Source organism: Petaurus breviceps, unplaced genomic scaffold (assembly GCF_028583685.1).
Source record: "Petaurus breviceps papuanus isolate PSGF00001 unplaced genomic scaffold, PetGlider_PUasm1.0 90617, whole genome shotgun sequence".
NCBI lineage: Eukaryota > Metazoa > Chordata > Mammalia > Diprotodontia > Petauridae > Petaurus > Petaurus breviceps.
In genome coordinates, this window is record NW_027187287.1 from 953,449 (window position 1) to 976,018 (window position 22,570).

General features: G+C 39.5%; 1 long non-coding RNA gene across 2 annotated transcripts in view; it reads left to right on the plus strand.

Moving 5' to 3' along the window:
* Nucleotides 1–22,570, plus strand: part of LOC138142865 (uncharacterized) — a 104,820-nt gene that overhangs the window by 43,975 nt on the left and 38,275 nt on the right. Inside the window, exons 2-5 of one of the 2 annotated variants that reach the window (XR_011163552.1) lie at nucleotides 9,994–10,123; nucleotides 16,038–16,168; nucleotides 21,093–21,247; nucleotides 21,463–21,631. This is a non-coding gene — a long non-coding RNA (uncharacterized lncRNA). The remainder of the gene's footprint in view (nucleotides 1–9,993; nucleotides 10,124–16,037; nucleotides 16,169–21,092; nucleotides 21,248–21,462; nucleotides 21,632–22,570) is intronic. The other variant, XR_011163551.1, reaches the window with a different exon arrangement.

Sequence of the window (22,570 nt, forward strand, 5' to 3'; positions counted from 1 at the left end):
CCTTCCTTCCTTCCTTCCTTCCTTCCTTCCTTCCTTCCTTCCTTCCTCCCTTCCTGTAATTTGAGGGCATAATCTAAAGATATACAGTGTAGTCAATAGAGAACTGGCATCAGAACAAGTGGACTCCAATCCTACCTGGTGGGTTCATGTCCTGGTGACTCAGGGAAAATCACTTCATCTTTCAGTGTCTCAAGACTATAAATTATAAAAGAGTTGCTGATAGAGGAAATTCTCTATGTCAATGAAATCATAAGGTCAGATAAAAAAGAATAAAGACTTGTGATCCCTATCAGTAGGACTCTACTCAGCGATAGGCTCTGGGGCCCTATGGATTAGAATAGTTACTCACAAGTGGCAGAGCGCCACTTGGTGGCCAAACACTGTACTCCACCTTACCAGCAATTAACCCATCTTGGGCAGGGTCAATGTGTTAATGTTTCTTTTTTTTTTTAAAGCAATTGGGGTTAAGTAACTTGCCCAAGTTCACACGGACAGTCTTTTTGTATGGGGGTTAAGTATCTGAGGCCGGAACCGAACTCGGGTCCTCCTGACTCTTCTAGAGATGCTCTCTTACTGCGCCACCTAGCCACCCTTTACTAAACATATTTTTCACAAGGGAAGCAGTGATAGACTATATGATAGACATAAAAAGGAATATAAAGAATACTTTTTTCTAAAAAATATACAGAAGAAAAAAGTGCAGAAGGAAACAGGAATGAGATAATTCAATTACTACTTTGTTAAATTAGATATTCAGATAGATAGAAAAACAGACATCTTTTTTAAAAAACCTCTATCAAACAGAAGTCCATAGTATCCTAAACTATTCTTTCCCCTTCTTTATATCTTGAAATGTGTCTGTTGCTTTTTAAGTTTGCAATAAAATTGTTTTTAGTTGCCTAATCATGTTATAGTATGCTTATAGACGGCATCTCTAGAAGATGTTCAGTTGTTTCAGACTGACTCCATTTGGGGTTTTCTTGGCAAAGATGCTGGAGTGGTTTGCCATTTCCTTCTCAAGCTCATTTTATAGATAAGGAAAGTGAGGCAAACAGTGTTGTTTCACACAGCTAGCAAAGATATGAGGCCAGATTTGAACTCATAAAGATGAGTACTCCTGGTTCTGGGGCCAGCAATCTACCTACTACACCACCTAGCTACCCTGCTGCATGTCTAGAACCCACTACCTAAACTGGCTGTCTCAAAACCACAAGAAGTACTAATTAATTGAAGCAAAGCAGTTCTATACATTATGACAATATCCTGCTTCCTGACACAAAGGACAATTCAAGGATACTAGTAAAAGAACTTAACTTTGAGTCAGAGGGTGTGGATTCAAATTCCAGCTTTTCCACTTAAAGCACTGTGACCTTGGACAAGTTACTTCCTCTATTTAGACTTAGTTTCACCATCTGTAAAATGAGATTAGACTAACTAGTCTCTAAGATGCCTGCTAGTTCTAGATCTTATGGCCTTATGAGTTAAAAATCCAATCCTTTTCTGCATAGAAGATAGGGAAGATCAGAGCATTTCCATCCCTGGGATTCAATTTGCAGAGACACCTTATTACCTTAGATCAAAGACAGATGGGGAGAGACTGTGATTGCAGGGGGAATCAGTGAACATTTACTATGTGCAAACTCCTATATTCAGCACAAAGGTAGCTCTCTATGCTACTTCCTCATGGTGAAAAGGAAGGCATATTGGACTACATATAGGCAGCTAGGTGGTAAAGTGGATATGGCTCAGTCTGGAAGACATAAATTCAAATCCTACCTCAGACCTTAATAGTTGTGTGCCTCAATTTCCTCATCTGTAAAATGGGAATATTTTTTTTTCAAATGCTTTATTAACTTCTGATTTACATCATTCGTTTCCACCAGATTTTGAGTTACAAATTTTCTCTCCATTTTCCCTTAGCCCCCGCCTCAAAATAGCAGTCCCACAGGATATCCCCTCCTCCAATCTGCTCTCTCCCATATTTTCTCCCATACCCCTTTCGACTTTTCCAGTGGATCTCTATGCCCCAGTGCCTGTATATCTTATTTCCCAATTACATGTAAAATAGTATTAATAATAGTATATATATATATATATATATATATATATATATATATATATTTAAACATTTGATTTTAAAACTTTGACTTCCAGATTAATTCCCTTCCTCCCTTGTCACCCACCCTTGCTGGGAAGATAAGCAGTTCAGTATAGGTTGTACATGTGTGGCTAATGCAAAACAATAACATAGTAGATATATTGTAAAAGACTGGCTATATTTCCCTCCCTACTATCCCACCTCCCACCCACTTGTTCTATTCTCTACTTTGGTCCCATCCCTTTTCAAAAGTGGGTGCTTCCAACTTCCCTCCCCCCCCAGCCTGCCCTTCCTTCCATCATCCCCCCTCTCATCCCCTTCCCCCCTATTCTCCTGTAGGGTGAGATACCCTATTTAGTATGTATTTCATTCCCTCCTCAAGCCAAATTCAATGGGAATAAGGTTGACCCATTCCTTTTGCCTTCCTATTCTTCCCCTCCATTGTAACAGTTTTCCCTTGCCTCTTCTATATAAGATAGTTTACCCCATTTTGTCTCTCCCCATCTCCTCTCATTATATTCCTCTCTCACCTCTTAATTTCACCTTTTAAGTATCATCCCTTCCTGTTAAATTGGTCCTGTGCCCTCTATCTATGTATACTTGTAAACATATATACATGGTCACATATGTATTCATATTCCAATATACCCTCATATATAGACATATATATGTTTCTATTCCCTTCAACTACTGAGAAAAGTTTCATAAGTTACAATTATTGTTTTTCCATGTAGGAATGTTAATAGTTCAACTTTGATAAGTTCCTTATGATTTCTTTTCCCTGTTTACCTTCTCATGCTTCTCTTGCTTCTTGTATCTGAATGTCAAATTTTCTATTCAACTCTGGTTTTTTCATCAAGAATGCTTGAAAGTAGGGGCTCACTTTGAGAAGTGTTCTGTGATTTGATCTGGATTCTGGGAAGCCATTGTTGAGAGCCCCCCCTCGGCTTTGAAAAACCCAGATGTTGAAACCTAGATGTTGATTTGGTATGGATGTAATGGTTGGACAGGTTGGAAATCTGTCTATTTGATCTGTTTCTCTGTCTTGATAATTCTGTCTGTATATTCTGAAGTTCAGGGTGCTGACCTTTTTCCCCTGAACTAGGTAAATGATATATGTTTGACTAATTAAGGTAAGCTTGTTGACCCATTTTAAGTTACTTTCCTTTATCAAAGCAGATCCAAGAACCTGTGGTGGCAGCCACCCTGGGGACCCTGGGGTGCTTGCTGCTACAAAATGGCATCATGAACAGGATCTGCAGAGTAAAAGGAAAGTATGGGGGCTGGGATAATTGTTTGTTTCCCAGTTGTGGTAGCTGTGATTCTGTGGAGCCATGGAACAGGAAAGAAGAACAGCCTGCATGCTGACTTCACTGAGCTGAGGGCAGGAATGGTGAGCTGCCTGCATCAGGACCTGGGGAGAAGCCAGGAGCGGCTGCCGCCTGCGGGAGGAGAAGGAACCCAGGAGTTCGGAATTCAGCCACAGGAAAAGATAATGGAGAAAAACCATATACATGTAATGAATATGGGAAAGCCTTCCACCAAGGCACACATCTTATTCAACATCAAAGAATTCACACTGGAGAGAAACCTTATAAATGTAAAGAATGTGGGAAGGCCTTCTGCCATAGAACAACTCTTGCCAAACATCAGAAAATTCATACTGGAGAGAAACCTTATGAATGTAATGAATGTGGGGAATCCTTTTGCCAAAACAGAAAGCTTAGAAAACATCAGATAATTCATACTAGAGAGAAAACTCAGGAATGAGGAAAAGGCTTCCTAGATTAGCTGGTTGCTTAATCAACGTGAGTGGGTTCATAGTAGAGGAAACTGAATGTAAAGAATATGGGAAGTTCTTCCTTGATGATTGGATGATAGGAATCATACTGGAGAGAAACTTTGTGAATGTAATGATTTTGCATTTAAGTAGCTTGAGCAAGATGTCAGCCAAAAAGCACATATTCATTTAATATTAAAGAATATAAAAGTAAATCCCTATATAAAAAAAGAATGCTTGAAAGTCCTCTATTCCACTGAATGACCATATTTTCCCCTGAAACATGATACTCAGTTTTGCTGGGTAGGTGACTCTTGGTTTTAATCCCAGCTCCTTTGCCCTCCGGAATATCATATTCCAAGCCCTTCGATCCCTCAGTGTAGAAGCTGCCAGATCCTGGGTCATCCTGATTGTGTTTCCACAATATTCAAATTGTTTCTTCCTGGATGCTTGTAATATTCTCTCCTTAATCTGGGAATTCCGGAACCTGGCTATAATATTCCTAGGAGTTTTCTTTTTGGGATCTTTTTCAGCAGGTGATCGGTGGATTCTTTCAACCTCTATTTTGCCCTCTGGTTCTAAAACATCAGGGCAGTTTTTTTGAGAACTTCCTGGAGGATGATTTCTAGGTTCTTACTTTGATCATGGCTTTCAGGTAGTCCAATAATTTTTAAATTATCTCTCCTGGATCTATCTTCCAGGTCAGTGGTTTTTCCCATGAGATATTTCACATTGCCTTCTATTCTTTCATTTGTTTGGATCTGTTTAACAGCATCTTGATTTCTCATAAAGTCATTAGCTTCCATTTGCTCCAATCTAATTCTGAAGCAATGATTCTCCTCATTGAGCTTTTGAGATTCTTTTTCCATCTGGCAAATTTGGCTTTTTAAGGCATTCTTCTCCTCATTGCCTTTTTGAGCCTCTTTTTCCATTTGAGTTAGTCTATTTTTTAAGGTTATTTTTTCCTCAGTCAGGCTCTTGACTCTCATTTTGTAATTTTCTTGCATCGTTTTCATTTCTCTTCCCAATTTTTCCTCCACTTCTCTTACCTGCTTCTTAAAGTCCTCTATGGCCTGTAACCAGCTTGTATTTTCCTTTGAAGCTTTTGGTGCAGGAGTTCTGACTTCACTGTCTTCCTCCTGTTCCATACTTTGCTCCTTTTTGTCCCCAAAATAGGAGTCTAATGTTGGGATCTTCTGTCTGCTTTGTTTCCTTTGCCTGGTCATGTTGCCCCTCAGTCACTTGACCTCCAAGCTTTTTGCCACAGTAGGACTCTGCCACCAGACAGGGGAGCTTTTGTCCCAAATGCTGGGGTTTTCTCAGTTGCTGGAGGTATTAGATGGTTGCCCTCTCTGAGGCCTTGCCACCCTCTGGCAAGCTGGACACACACCCCAGGACCTCCACCCTAGACTACAATCCAGATCCAAGTAGGTTAAAGCAAAAGCAATTACCCCTTAGATTGATGCTTGGTCCCCCTACACTCTGCAGGCCAGGAGCTGAAGCTGCCACATGGCTCTGGCTGGCTGTGCCTGAGTCTCAGTGGCTTCTTGCTCCAGGCCAAAAGCCACACACTCCCACTTACTGGGTCCCAAAGTCTAGACTGCACTGACCTCTCACTTTGTCCTTCACATCTATGTGTTGATAATTCTGGAAATGGCCACAATTGCTGCTGATCTGGAGTTCCTCTGGCCGGTGGCTGGTCAGACCAGCCCTGGGCTAAAGCCTGTAAAATGGGAATATTGAGAGCACCTCCCTCACAGGGTTATTGTGAGGATCAAATGTGTTAACATAAATAAAGCACTTTGAAAATCTATATAAATGCAAATATTATTAATATTATTATTTGTAGTCAGAGAACCTGGATTTAAATGTTACCTGTCCAAAGACAGATTCATAGATGTAGAGCTGGAAGGTTGCTGAATCTAATCACCTCATTTTACAGATGAGAAAACTGAGTTTCAGGCAAATTAGGTAACCAGCTCAAGGTTACACAGGTAACATTTGAACTGAAAAACCCTGGCTCCATATCCCATTTGCTTACACAAGCAAGCACTGGATCAGTGTTTGCATTGGTGGGCTGGAGAAAAGAAAAAGAATCTGAGATTGAAAGGCATTAGAATTTAGTGGAGGGGTGGCTAGGTGGCACAGTGAATAGAGCACCAGCCCTGGAGTCAGGAGGACCTGAGTTCAAATCCAGCCTCAGACACTTGACACACTTAATAGCTGTTTGACCTTGGGCAAGTCACTTAACCCCAATTGCACTTCCAAAAAAAGGCTAATAATAATAATAATTTAGTGGAAAAAACAATGGGATATAGAATAGGATTTGAGGCCTAGATCTGTTCCTTACTTGTGTGGCCATGGGCACTTCAGAAATAATAATACTTCTACAAACTACCAGGCAATAATGAGGACAGTGCTTTGTAAAAATAAAACTCTTGAGTCCTATACAAACAGGAGCAATTTTGTCATTCACTATATCCAATCTGTTGTTAGATTTTGTCAATTCTAAATATGAGGTAGGAAGAAGAGTAATGTGAAATAATTTCAGAAAGGTAGGCTGGAACTAATATCTCTCACAACTATCCACTTCTCTCCTCATTTATTTGGAACTCGACTATTGCAATAGTCTCCTCATTTGGTCTCCCAGTTTTTCCCCTTGCCAATCCATCCTCCATAAGGCTGAAAAAATAACTTCCCTAAAGTATCAATCTAAACATATCACTCCTCTTCTCAAGAACCTGTCTTTGGTGGCTCATTATTACTTCTAGGATATAATAAAAATTCTCAGTTTGACATTTAAAGATCTCCACAGTCTAGTTCCAGTCTTTGAACTTATTTCACCTCACTCCCCAGGAGGTCTGGACTTATGAGATATACAAACAGTACAGATTTGAAGGGAAAGCAAAACAATCTGCTGAACAAAATCCAGCAAGGTTGTCATTACCTCCTGGGAGACTTTAATAGGTGATGGGTTTACTTTTTATAATACCGTGTTTCCCCGATAATAAGACACTATCTTATTTTTTTTTTTGGACAGAAAAACACCAGAGGGCTTATTTTCAGGGGAGGGCTTATTTTAATGAACATTAACAGCAATTTTAATAAACAGGTAAATGTGAACAAAAAAATGTATCTTTATTCAATAATGATCATGTCATCTTCTTCAACAACATCGTCATAAGTGTCCATACCTTGAATTCCGTCCTGGATGTCTTGCGCCTCCATTTCCTTCAGAAGAAGTGGACCCAATCTGTCATGTCCAGCAATATAACTCTCTTTAAATGAATATGTCTTGTCCAGGTAACCTGCTCGTAGTGCCTTGGCGACACAGCTGTCAGTAATTTTATCCCATGACTTCTTCACCCAAGTCACGACTTCTTGCAGACAGGGCTTCACAAAGTTTCCACACTGATTTCTTTCCATTCTATTTTCAATGTAGTCATTGACTTCCATGCGCAAATGGTCCTTGAATGGCTTCCTTATTGCAATATCAAGGGTCTGGAAATAGCAATTACTTGATCTATTCTTCTCTCTGCAAAGAAGTTCTTCATTTCTTTAGCGCGGTGAGTGCTGGCTGAATCCCAGACTATCAGACCTCTTTGGTTACCTCACATAACAAGTGGCAGCATTAAATCAACCCACTTTCTTATAACGGCTTGTGTACACCAGGCTTTTTTGGCTTCAAGAACGTAAATACCAGATACACATTCAATCTTATCTTTCTTGCCCTTACTGATGATTAGAGGTGTGGCTTTCTTTCCATCCAAACGAATTGCCAAAACACAGGTGACCCGTGCACTTTCATAGCCAGTGGTGGGAATGTAGATTGATGTTGCACCCCTGTGATGAATTGTTGTTTGAGATCCTTGTCCCATAAACACTGCAGTTTCATCCATAGCAATCATATTGCAGGTTTGGTACTTGGAAATGTCAATCCTATCAATAAAGGACTTGAATGCAAATGCACGTTTAATAACTTCAGCATCTTCCAGCTTAAACAGTGTTGTTGATCTTCTTAGGGACAGTTCATACCGTTGAAGGAAACCGTCCAACCAGTGTTGTGATGCTTTGAATCCTTCTGAGACCATTTCAAACTCTGGTGCCATTGAAAGGGCAAATGCTTGAATATCAGCCCTGTGCACAACCAAGGCCTTTGCTCTCCTATCAGCAATCTATTCACCAATGAGGATCTCCAAGTCAGGATATAAGGCCGACCTGATCCAGACCTGCGCTTTTCCCCTTTTCCCTCATCCACCTGTTGATTGAGGTTATTATAATCTGCTCTCCATTTTCTGACCATTCGAAGATCCAAAAGTTTTTCTTTACAGAAAACTGCAAGATTCTTGCCATGTGACTCCTCTACAATTGCTTTCTTATATTCAACAGTATAGCTCTTCCTTTTTGTATTCATGTCTGGGGGTCAAAACAGACAGAATAATAAAATTATGACCATCAGTCCTTCTTTTCACTCCATCATGCCCCCTGAGTTCTTCTTTTTTCCTCCATCATGCCCTTTTTATCCTCCATCATGCCCCCTCACTCCCGCTTACATACCGGGTTTTTATGTTGTCCTGCCTCAGCTCTCCTCCACGGCACTGCTCTCAATGGCGCCAGCAAGCAAATCACTGGGGAAGAACAGGATGATGCGCTCACTGCTGCAGCTCTGATTGAATGCAGCTCAGAGCGTGGCGTGCATTTCACCTGGGGGGGGGGGTGTGAACGGTGCATACAGAGGGTACCGTAATGTAGCATGTAGCACAGGGGATCACCTTCACTACAGTAGCAATCTCAATAGGGCTTATTTTGGGGGGAGGGCTTATTTTAGAGGAATCTTACACAGTAAGGAGAGAGCTTATTTTCGGGATAGGTCTTATTATCGGGGAAACACGGTATTAGTAACTACTGACATTTATGTAGCACTATAAGGTTTTCAAAACTTTAATGTTATCTTATTTGATCCTGTAGCACCAATGCAATATTCACAGCACCTATGATCTCTATAAATATACCCTCATGGTGCTCAATTTCAAAATATAACAGACTCTCCACATAGAAGACAGAAGCAAAACATTTATTCAGACACTAGAAAACTAAATCCCAATACTGATAAGTCAGTTCCATCATGGTAGCAAAGAAGTTAATAAGCCACAATAGCAAAGAGCCACAGCATCCTTTAGCCTTCCCACAAACCCAATACAAGACCAATATTTGCTCACAAGTCTGTCTCCCTCAGAATCCTGCTCTCCTCCCAGCAGGGTAGCTGGCTTTGACTCCCAGCTTCCTGTGGGCTCTGCTCCACCCTTCAGCAAACTCCTCCCACCATAGGATCCATGTGATTACATTCAGCCTATTAGGGGGAAGAATATATTTTCAAAGCAGAGAAGGTCTTCAAATTCTCTTAGGCTTATTAAGGGGCAGGGAAGATCTTCAAATTCCCTTTACCATTTCAGATCCTCACAATAACTCTAGGAAGTGGGTGTTGTTGTTATCCCTATTTTACTGGTAAGGAACCGAGAGACATGGCAGTTAAGTGACTTGCCCAGTCAGGGTCACACAGCTAAGTGTCTGAAGCTAGATTTCAACTCAGAGTTTCCTATCTCCAGATCCAGCACTCTATCCATTGTACCACTTAGTTACCTTTTGATCTTTAAATACTTGGTAATGAATGATTAGAAGTCTTTTGTACTTTAAGCATTTAATTGGTGATAAAGTGAATAAATAACTTCCATATACTGGACATCAACTTTGTATATTGAGTGCTATTTCTAGAAGAGATCCTGACCCTTTAGAGGAGAGCCATGACTAAGCTTTGTCTAAGGGACTGAGGTGGCTAGGTAGCCCAGTGGATAGAACACTAGCTTAGACTGCAGAAGACTTCTGTTCATATTTGGCCTCTGACCTTTGTGTGACTTTGGGCAAGTCATTTAACCTCTGCTTCAGTTTCTTGAAACTGTAAAAAAGGGATAATGGCACACACATGAGTGAACACACACACAGAGGATTATTGTCAATAGACATTATTTATTTTTTAAATAAGTTTTCATTGATTTTTTTTTGTTTGTTTCTTATGTCACCATAGTTATCCCAAGTATCTCTCTTCTCCCCCTCCCAGAGAGTCATCACATATGACAAATAGTATTTTTAGAGAGGAAGAAAAATCAGCACAAGTGATCAATACATTGAAAAAGTCTGGAAACATATGTAATGTGTAACACCTGTGGACCTCCCATCTCCACAAAGAGGTAGGTGTCTTTTCACATTTCTTCATTCAAGTTCTGAGTGAAAAAATATTTAAGTGCCAGCTATGTACCAAGCACCACAAAAATGAGAAAGTATTTCTAAAGAACTTAGCATAGTAGTTCTCAGGTGTTTAATAATTCCCTCCCTCCCTTCCTTATTTTCTCCCTCCTTTCCTCCTTCTTTTCTTTCCTCCCTCCATTCTTTCCTTCCCCAAATTCCAGGCTGGCAGCAATAAGCCATAGAGTCCAAGAAAAACAGGATGGGAAGCCCTCCATTTGTTGTCAGGCTCCACCAAGATTGAACTCCAACTACTTGATTATGTAGCTGGAGGCCCTTTGTGAGAAACCACCTTCCCCTCCCCCCTCAAGACACAAGTGACAACTATGTGGTCTCATCTAGCTCAACACCCTCATTATGAAGTCATTTCCCAAGAGCGAAAGTGACTTGCTCACCATCACCCAGTTAGTGGCAAAGCCAGGACTATAATTCAGGTCTCTTTATATCTGCTGCCTGTCATCTTCAAGTTTCCCTTGAGTCGTTTGAAGGTCTATGCCTGTGAACAAGCCATACTATTCCTTTATTTCTTCAGCTGAGGTAATTACAAAGTCAATCTGCTTTTTTTCCTTTCATTTTATGCGTGGGGTCAAGCCCAAGAAAGTCAGGTGCCTGACCCCAGCTCGTTTCTCAGACAAGGGTGAATTTAAATGAAAAAAAGAAGAAATCTCATAATGTATAGAAGTGTGGCATTCTGGGTATTTGATATAAGTTTTCATTGGGGTGGAGGTGACACAGCTTCTGGCAAAAACCTTCAACTTGAACTCTGGAATGGCCACAGTGCATTTTGGGGGAGGGAGGAGCGAAATGTTTTGTGGAAAGACTAGTGAAATCAGAGTCTGAGATACTGGGTTTTAATCCCAGCTCCAGGATTAGCTACCTAAACTAGGTAGTTAAATAGAGTACTAGACTAGAAGTCAGGAAGACCTAAATTTTCCACTTAGTAGCTGTGTGACCCTGGAAAAGCCACTTCACCTCTGTTTGCCTTGGAGATAATAGTGACATCTACCTCCCAAGGTTGTGAGGATCAAATAAAAAAAACTTATATAAAACTATCTGCAAACCTTAAAGAGCCATATAAATGCTAGTGTTGTTGTTGACTTCTATGACTTCAAGCAAGTTCCTTTACCCTTTCTAGATCTCATCTTCCTCATTTGTAAAATTAGGAGATTGAATGAAATTAATCCCCAAGTTCCTCTCTAGGGCTAAATCTTTGATCCTATGACCATAAGTGATCCCTGTGACCCCCAAAAAGTCCCTAAAGAGTCAACAGAATCAGGAAAATGCAAAACACAAGGTTTGCAACAATGTGAATTAAAAGAACAAAAAATGAAATTCTTTACTGTAATTATAATGACCAGTCTGGACCCCAGAAAAACGTTGAAAAAATGAACCTCCTTTTCTTCTTTGTAGAGGTGGGAGGGAGGGGAGATTACGAATGTAAAATGTTTCATATCCCTTATAATGTAGGTGATGTGTTTGTTTTGGCAAACTGCTCCTCCACCCCACCCCCTTTTTTTATTGTTACAAGGGATATATTGGCAGGCAGGGACTATATTTTAAAATGAAGATGATATATAATAATGAAAGATATCAAATAACATTTTTTTAAAGTCCCTAGATCCTCTGAAGATATTAGCTCAGACCTATACCTAATATTTTTCTTTCTTTAGGAAAACTTCCCCAAAAGTGACTGAAGTAAGCAATATGAAAAGCATTCTCAAATCAGCTTATTAGGTCCAATTCCAGAACACTGACCCCCTGAGGACTCAGAGAGGCCACTATGTCAATATAGGAAAAAGGGAATAATTTGGGATGAAAATGGGTGGGGATGGAGCGGAAAAGATTCAGCATCTGGTAGCTTCTTATTTTAACTAATTATTCTTACTAACTACATGCTAAGCTCAATTGTTTCTATGTTGCCTGAGAGTGTTACAAGCACCTTCTAAATTTTCACCACCCTAAAACTGAGCCAAGTTTGTGCCTCCCAGGAATGTGCTGGAACCAGCTCTAACCATTTGCTAGCCCAGTCGTTACATTTTGACCAATCATTTATACTTCAGAAATCTGCAATTGCTATGAATCAGGTTTGATTTATTGTTTTGTCGATTAAAAGCTATAATAATGCAGATTATGCCTAAAAGTATATGCATGTGTTTCTCCCCTCCCCCCCAAAAAAGAAAAGGTTATTAAACATTTACCAGCACAATCATTGAGCTCAGCAGGAATATAGTGGAGGTTTAGAGAATGAAGTTATCAACACACTGGAGGCCTGGTGTCTCTAGAATAGTAGTAGTAGTAGAAGTAACAATAATGCATTTGTATAGAGTTCTGAGGTTTGCAAAGTGCTTTATATCCATTATCCCATTTGAACTTCGCAATACTCCCTGATGCTACTCTATTTACAATTCTGGAAAAATTCAGCATCCTTCTGTTGCTTATCATCACCCCTATACCTCTACTGGCCCTATATACTCTAGTGGAGACCAGAAGCAGCAGGGCACCTCTAATTACAGTCGGTGACTTGTTGATCCTAACAGAATCACTGGCACTGACCCATTCCAAAAGGAATTCTCTCTTTTTCACAGATGGGGAAATTCTAAGGTAGAACTGGGAGAGCTCAGATCTCCCTTCTCTATAACCATCTCCTAAAAAGGTATCTCTTTCACCTTTGGTTCCCTCTGGATTCAGAAAACTAGAGAGTGCGGGGGAGAAAGCATAAGAGATAGGAAAGGAGAGCAGAAGAGGACAGTCTACAGTAGAAAGAGAATGGTAATGTACAGATGATCAACCTGGCATCTTGGACTCTACAGCCTTAATGGCCTGTTGTATGGTATGGTACTAGACAAGATATTATCTTTTTCTGGAATTGATTGTATGACATGGGAGACACTGGCACAGGACCAGCAAGCATGGCATACCCTCATCAAAGAAGCAGAATTGAAGTAGCTCAAAAGAAAGGCAAGATGTGCAAATAGCGAATCCACCACAAATGGTGGTAGAACATTTTTGAGCTTGTACTGGTCTCATTAGTCACAGTCAGACACACTGTAATTTTATTCTAACATAGTGTTGTCATTTTGGTCCTGTTCAATAATGAAGGACACCAACCAACCAATCCCTTTCTGGACCTGTTTTTCCTTCAGTGAAATTACAGAAAAAATCACTGATTAATAAAGAATCATAAGTTATAGAGCTGAAATGAACCTTAAAAAATGACAGTCCAATTGCCTTTTTCTTTCTCTGTCATTTTCTTCCTCTCTCTGTCTCTCTCTTCTTTGGAGAGCAGAAGAGGAAGTAGGTCTGCAGCAATGACTTCATTTGTATGGGGAACTTGCAGAATGTGGTCAATTCAACAGGGGGTCTGTACATTTGTGTCAGCTCTTATCCAGCTGATTGTTTAATTTTCAGTATGACTATTTTATACCTCAGAAATTAGCAAAATCTTGATTGTTTTGCTGATTGTCTAAACTTAAACTAAACTTAAAAGTAATGGAGAAAATGTTAAATAATACAGATTACATTTCTAGAGCTAGTATTTAAACATTTACCAGAACCACGCTCTCACATGTGGGGTCCCCAGAATGACTACCTCAGGTTCAAGGTACTCTACGGACATATATACATATATGTGTGTGTTTATATGTCTGTACACACACACATACACACATATAGTCAGCTAATGGAACAAATCAGTTCTAAGCAAATTTATAGCAAGAAAAAGTAATAGCATATTCCCTGACACTCCCAGTAAACAGATTCTACAAATACACCTTAAATAAAAAGATTGGAAACTCATAGGGATTGTGCATGAGGGACAGATACATAAGGAATATGTGTGAATAGGGCATGCTCATAGAGAGTATCTTCATACCTCTGAAACTACAAGATAACCCATGTCTCTTATTGATGTCATAATACTTCTTGAACTGCTGAGGTGGGCTAAGATGAATGAGACCACATAGATGTCACTTATGGCCTAGAGGTAAGGGGTTTTCCCCGTAAAGGATCTCCAGCTCTGAGCTCAAGTAGATGGGGTTCAGTCCTGGGGGTAGCCTGACCCCAAACAAAAGAAATCAAGCTCATCTTAGACTCTCTGACCCAGTTCTCAGAGCAAATCTCTTAAGTTGTATGGCACCTTTTCCTCTTTCTTTGATCTCTTTTGGATATAAGCCAAGCAAAGGTATGTATGTGGTCAAAGGATAAGCCCACTGTTTAGTAACCTTCCTTGTATAATTACAAATTGTTTTCCAGGATGGTTATACCCATTCACAGTTGACAAGGTTGTCCCAATCACAATAGTACATGAATGTGACTGTTTCCCTCCAAAATTTGTCATTTTCCTTTTTTGTCATCTTTGCCACTCTGAGGTGAAATGTCAGTATTTATTTAATTTTCATTTCTCTAATTAATAGTGATTTGGAGCATTTTTTTAATATGGCTATAGATAGCCTGAGTTTTTTCCCTTGAGAATTGTCTTTTCACATTCTTAGGCCATTTATCAGGTGAAGAATGATTCTTTTTCTCATTAATTTGCATCAGTTCCTTATATATCTTGGAAATGAGACTTTTATAAGAGAAACTTTTATCTCTTTTGTCAGACAAACTTGCTGTAAAGATTTTCCCCCCATCAATTATTTCCTTTTAATCTTGGCACCATGAGATTTCTTTATGCAAAAGCTTTTTATTTTATATAATAAAAATGATCCATTTTTATCTTCTATGATTCTCTCTCTTGTTTGGTCATGTACTTTTTTCTTATCCACAGATATAAGTAATTTTTCAATATTTCTCCAATTTGTTATGATGTGAACTTTTATATCTAGGTTACAAATAAATCTGGAATTTATCTTTGTAGAAGGTGTAGAACTATACTATATACTATCACACACTATAAGGTACATACTATAACATCAATATGAGCAATTTTGAGGACTTATAAACTAATGAAGAATAAATGAATAGGACCAGGAAAAAAAATCACACGATAACAACACCATAAAAACAAATAAGTTGTAAGAACTATGATCAATGTAATGATCATTCATGATTCCAGAGAACTAATGATGAAACACACTACCCATTACTGGTAGGTTATGGATTTCGGGTGAAGAATGAGGCATATGTATTTTTGTGTATAGTCTTTGGGAGAATATATTTTGCCTTAACTATGCATATTTCTTACAAAAATTTGCTTTTTTTCTTTTTTCAATTGGGTAGGGGTAGGAGGGAGAAAAATAGATTTCTATTAAATAGAAAGGTGGGAAGGGTGCTGCAGATGTGAAATGTTTTATGTACTTTCAGACAAAATCATTGTTTTATTAGTTTTTCTTAATTGTTTTCTTTGCTGCAAAGGACCTCTCACAAAGCAGGAGTGATCTGTAAATGCAATATAAAAACAAAACACATTAATAAAACTGAAAAAAAAAATCCTCAGTCTAAATTTAATTATGGCTCATGTCTAGACCCATTCCCTATTGGGTGTAGCATTTGGGGCTGTGGGAGTGTGGGATGGGGAAAGGAATAAGCATTTATATAATATCAACTGTCTCCCAGGCACTTGTTAAGTACTTTTTACCAAATATTATCTCATTTGAATCTCACAGCAACCCTATGAAGTATGTGCTGTTATTATCCCTATTTTACAGTTGAGGCAAAGGGACTTGCTCAGGGTCACATAGCTAGTAAGTATCTGAGGTTGTATTTGAACTCAGGTCTTCCTAACTACAAACCTGGCACCCAACCTACTATGCTACTGGGTTCATTGTTCCACTGGTCTCATGGTAACTGGGTATTTCTCTGCTGGGCTCCTCTGATGGTGTCAGATGATCTGTGTCTTCTGGGATTTTTCCCGACTACCAGCTTCTAGGTTTCATCTCTTCAGTACCACTCACCAGCCCTACATGCTCCATTCTACTAATTATAGTGGCCAGACATTTTCATTGATGAACTTCAGCCGTAGCTAGTACACTGAACTACAAAAGCCAAGTAGAGTAAGTACCTCTTTTTGACTATTTGGGAATCTAAGTCCTCTGTTCCAGGAAATTATCTCACTTAGGGTAAAATATGTTCTAGTTTCTCCTCAGCTTATCATTGGCAAACAAATTTGAGTCAGAATAAAAACTAAGGGAAGGAGGTAAAGTTATTTTCCTCTAATCATTTAGCCAACACATTTGTCTTTATTGTACATTCCTGTTATCAGCAAAACCCTAATTGCTTTCCTTTCGTATTTTGACCAGAACTGTGAGTGGCATTAAGAGGTTAAGTGACTTACTTACTCACATTCATACAGCTAGTAAATGTTCACCACAGGACTTACACATGGGTCTTCCTTATATAATCCAACTTAACTTCTTCCAACATTCCCAAATTTGGGTTAATAATGATATACCTTCAAAAGGATCACAGAGTTGAAAGGACTTTACAAGAAAGGAAAGAAACAACAGTTAACTGCCATTGGAGAAAATCTATGAAGCATTTTGACAAAACTGACATAACTGCACTTTGAGGAGAATTCCTGAGAAGAAATGAGTGTTTTAGAGGAAGAGATGTTTGCCAGACCACAAGCAGATAAGCAGCTGATAAGATAGGTAGGTGTGACTGGAATGAAAATGAGGCTGAACCAGCCATAGACAATTGATATCTGGTGAGAATTCCAGACAGCTGATACATTATTCAAATATTTAGCTAGGTTTTTTTTTTATTAATTGATATTTAATAATTTTTGATTATTTAAATGATTTAATTTTAAATTAATAATTGATAACCTCTCTTTACCTCCTCTGTAAAATTAGGATAACAAAACTACCTACTTCCCAGAGTTGTCATGAGGATAAAATAAGATAATATTTGTCAAGTACTTCGCCAATTCAAAAGTGTTATATAAATGCTTGCAATAATGTAAATTAGAAGAACAAAAAATGAAACTCTTTGCTGCAATTCTAATGAGTCTTGACACCCAGAAAAGAGTTGAGAAAATGAACCTCCTGTTTTTCTTTGGAGTTGACTATGAATGTAGAATTTTTCATATCCTCTTATTCTGTAGGTGATGTGTGTGTGTATTTTGGCAAACTGCTCCTCCCCACCTTTTATTTCACTGTTGTGAGAAACACACTTGTGGGGATCACAGGACTTCCCAGGTAGGGTCAGGGAGTTAGCCTGGGACAAGCTTCCACTGCCCACTGCTTTCCTGGGGGCTCTTAGGAAGATCCACACGATGTACCCCTTAAAAAGGCAAACCTGTACGCACCAAAAGAACTCAGAAACAGAGTGTGCAGAGGAAAGCATTTATTTCAGTTCCAGCAAGGAAGCAGGTGTGGTGCTTACTAGGGACATACCCACACTGATAGGAGTGAAAGTCTACAATTCTGTCCTTCCTTATTTGACTTAGGATTAGTCAAATTCCTCCCTTTACTTACATTCCCTCTCTATATAAAGATTATATGCAGATTACATAGGAGTGGTAGTGAGGATACTTGAGACCTGACTGGACCTGATCTGACTAAGGTCAGAGCTGTGTGCCACACACCCCCACCTTTCTAGTTCCCTCTGGCCATTGTCACAGTTCCAGGAAGGCCATTGTCTTAGTAAAATAAGATAAGCAAACTTCCCCACAACTATTGATTATCTTCCAATAACTTTTGTGAGAGCAAAACAAGATACCATTATATCCCCTCTTACATTGTTACAAGCTTCTATTGTAGTGGACAACCGAGAAAATAGGACAGCAATGCCAATTGAAATTTAATAGGAATTTTATTTACCACCGTGACTGCCTCCCTAATAAGGAGCACAGCATCTAGTGTTCTGTGAGATGCATTTTTATAAACCTAGGTGTTGCTAACAGAGTGTGGTTCCAAGGGGGGGAGGGGGTACCATTTCTAGTAAAGTCTTGGGTACCTAACAAGAACAAACTTGTATCTGGGGTATGTTTCTAGCAACATAGGTGAAACGTTCCCTCACTATTATGGCCTATTAGGTGGTTTCCAGGGACCCTGGTAGGGGTCCCCTTCTAGCAGGTTTAGGGGGCTTTGGTATATAATTTCTGATGGGCACTTCACTATTAGTAATCTAAACAATCAATATAAGGCAATAGTTTGACAAAGGAGTCAAAAAAAATTGTTTTTAAACCTTGGCTTCCTTAAGAGAGACACAATGTCCAGTACTAGGGAGGTAATGAGGTAAAGTACCTCCTAGGTGCCGGGCATTGTGCTAAATGTTTTAGAAACATCATCTCATTTGATCCTCTCTAAGGTAGGTTCTATCATGATCCCTATTTTACAGTTGAGGAAACAGAGACAGAAGTTAAGTGATTTGCCCAGGGTTGGTAGGGTACAGGCTCTGGGAACCCCCCAGAACTCTGATTGAATCTTCCCACTTGATGAGGCGTTTGCCTGAGGCCATAAGCCTTTCATGATCATAAGCCAAATTTCTGTTGCTCTTAACCTAGCCTAGACTTCCATTGTCCAGCTACTTCCCATTCTTGATCCTATCAAAATATCGATACCCAAATCTGTTACCTTTAACGTAGCCTAGCCCTCCATTTTCTGTCATTTCCAGGTAGCCTCCAGCTACTTCCCACCCTTAATCCCATTCCTGGAGTCTAACCTCAGTCAAGATCCTCCTTAGATTCTTCCTCAAGACCCTCCCCAAATTCCTCCTCTAGACCACCCCTAGATCCCTCCCACTGTCTTTCTGTATATAAGCTCCATCTTGCCTCCCATAAAGGGGCTGAGATTAATCTACTGTAAATTCACTCTCTGTCTGATTATTACAACCTGCTTGTCCAATACAAGTTTCACAAATTACTTTGTCCCATTAAGAGTCTACACATTATGGTGAATCTTTAATAAACTTTCCTTTTCTTTGGCTGAGGAAGACTTGAGTAGTATTAATTTGCAGAACCCAGAGTGTTAGTATTTTGGGGTTTTGAGCACCCCAAAACCCTAAACCTCAATAGGGTCATATAGCTAATAAGTATCTGAAGTCAGATTTTAACTTAAGCCTTCACAGCTTCAGGCCCAGGATTCTATTCATTGCATGACCTAACTGCCCCTAGTGGAGTGAGGATAGGAATAATAGTATCCTTGAACTTTACCCTGATCAAACCATTTATGGAATACCATTTATAGAGCATTATATTCTGTTCTAGGAGCCCCTGACAGAAAGGATTATTAATAACCAAAATTTTGGGAAGATTCAAATATCTCCCCTCCTTCCAAAGTCCTGATTTTAAGTTCAGTCTCTTGAAGGACATTACAGATAATGAGATTGAATTAATTCTCCTCAATCTTGGTCAGACCCCACCCAACTTTACAAGGAACTTAATCTAAAGTGGGGAAATCATTTGTGTTCTACTCAAGCTTCAGGGGAGACTGCTCCTTTTGTCTAGATAGCCCAAGGCTGGGGGTGGTCTGAGTATACAGATAGTTTCTCTATCCAAGAGTGGAATGATGGCCCCTCATTGAACACCGGGACTCATCCAAGTATAACTGTGAGCTTGCTGCCATTATTGTTTTTGGTCTAAGAGAGAGGACTAAATGACCATCCTTTTATTAATAACATGCTGACCTTATTAATAAATATTAATAAAATTATTAAATGACCTAGAAACTATGTCTCTCAAACCCCTTTTTGGGAAGGACCTTGATAAAACGAAGGGAGTTCAGAATGTTAGAAATAAACTTGTGGAGATCACAGGACTTCCCAGGCAAGGTACTAGCCCTCAGGATGATCCACATGATAGACCCATTCTCAGAAAAGAACTCAGAGGCCCCCCCCCCCCCCCTCCATGTGAGAAACACTCTCACTCTAAACAAAGAACAATACTCATTGTGAGATCAGGAAAGCTCTCATTTTCTTTTAGCCAGTTATTCTACATTCCTAGTGAATGGGTAACTCCTGAATGGAGAGTACATTTGCTTCAGACAAATGCCAGACTTATAAGTCCTGCTTTCAATTTGAATTTCCCACCTGTCTCCCATTGGCCAGCATTCCAGGGTTAACTGAATCCTACCCCTTGATTGCATCTTCTCTTTTCCACATATCAATTCCCCCCTCCCTTCTCATCTTCATTTTTCCTTATACTTAAATAAAGGAAAAGTAAAAAATGCTTCTAGTCTCCTCCCCTTTTGTCTGCAATGAAAGTCCCATTAAAATGGATCTAATCCTCAGTCTTTGCAAATGAGATCTGGCCTGGCAGTTCTTTTTTTTATACAGGAAAAGCCTTCTCAGAACCAAGAGAAGTAATAGAGATGCTGATCTTCAGGCACCAGCATCCCCCACTGCCCTCCACAAGCAGTTTTGTCCTTGGCATTAGCCATCAGTATGGCTTCAAATCATGTTTCATATCATTTCTGTTTTTATATAATTTCTGTGGAAACAAAATTCAATCATACCTTACAAGAAGATGGTAACCAGAATAGCAAAGAGCTGTGAGATTATGATTTCTATCAACTATTTGAAAGAAGTGATGTCAAACCTGGAAATTTTCCCCTAGAAATGTTGGGGGAAGAGAGAGAAACATGCTACTGTTTTAAAGTATTTAAACAACCATATAGTAAGAGAGCTTACTCATTTTGCTCTGTTCAGCTCTAGAAAGACTAGAAACCAGGAGCAATGTGTGCAAGTTCTCAAAAGAGACAAAGTTAGGTTTAACACAAGGTAAAATATATTAACAGGGTTCTCCAAAATTCTGAGATGGGGAACTCGGAGAGCGTGATAGGCTTTCCTATGGAGCAGGTTAAGCAAAAGCTGCTTTCTGGGAACATTTGTAGAGCGGATCCTTGCTCAGGTCCTTGTTAGACCAGGGGTTTTTAAGCCTGGGAGCTGTGAAGTTGTTTTTATATAACTGTATTTCAATGGATTCTCTTGTAATCTTATGTATTTTATTTTATGCATTGAAAATATTATTCTTAGGAGGGGTCCCCAGGCTGCACCAGACTGCCAAAGGGGTCCACAATACAAAGAACACCTGAGTTATAATCTATGTCTTCTGACGTCCCTTCCAACTCTGGGATTTTGTGATATGAGGAAACTGAGGCTCAGAGAGATCTACTGCCCAAAGTTGCAAAGTAAGTGGAGTAAAAGAAACCAAGCTCATTAAACATACTGTTTAGGACTTGAGGCTACACCGCCATCTTTGTTTTGCAAATATTTCCAATGTATTCAAATTTTTTAAATGTTCTCGTACTTGGACACAAGAGGGCACCATTTCCTAAGGAATTGTTCACCAGCACTTCAAGCCCTTGATTCCAAGAGTAAATCATTGGGCTTTAATTTGTTTCAGAAGAGACACGAATTGCAGAAAGGAAAGATCTCTATGAAGACACTATAGGAAAAAAAAAAGAATTTCTGGTAGATGCTGGGAAAGCACGGGATGATGGAAAGAGTGTTGGATTCGGAGCCAGAGGACCTGGGTTCATATTATGACTGTCCTACTTACAGTGAGATGTTAGGTAAGTTACTTTTTGTTTCCAAAACTAATTTCCTCATTTGTAAAATGGGGAGGCTGAGCTAAAGCTAGGGGTGGGGAACCTGCAACTTCTAGTCTGCACCTGTCCTAGACAGTCGAAAGTAGGGGTAGGTTCAATTCTGCCATGTAGTATATGACCTCCATTCTTTCTCCCTCACAAAAATAGAGGTTGGGAGGGTAAGAGATACAAAATAATATTGCAGAAAGAGCAGTGGACTAGAAAGCTCTAGTATGCACTCCATCGCTATCTTCATTGTAAACTAAGATTATAAGACTGAGTATGACCTAAGGCTAAAGATCCGGAATAAATATATAGACTAAGTATGATCTTGGACAAGTCGATTCACCTTGTTTATCCTTATCTATTTGTCTCCGTTCCCCAAGATGGATGATTTCATGGGTGTGGATGTGAGTATGGAAGCAAGTCGTCCACGCCTCAGGAGATGGTTTTATGAGTTGTTGTCACCAACCTTCTGTGTTAGTTTCTGTCACAACAGAAACGTGGCAATAATAACCATAATCGTCTCTAACATTGATATTGTGCTTTAAGGTTTTGCAAAACACTTTACAAATATTATCTTCTTTGATCCTAACAATAAAGCTGGGAGGTAGGGGCTATTATTATTCCCATTTTACTGAGGAAATGAGGAAACTGAAGCAACAGAAGTTAAGTGACTTGCCCAAGGTCACACAACCAGCAAGGGTCTGAGGCCAGATTTGAAATAGTGGTCTTCCTGATTCCACTGCTATCAAGTACTCTAACCATAGTGTTACCTAGCTGCCTCTCCTATTTCACTGAGTCAGATTTAGAAATCTGTCCACTTTGGAAGAACTGTCAGAACTTGCATTCATTCCACTGGCATAGACTAGGAAAGGCTGGGCATCACCTCTACTCCACAATGAGACTTTGGAATAGCACTCT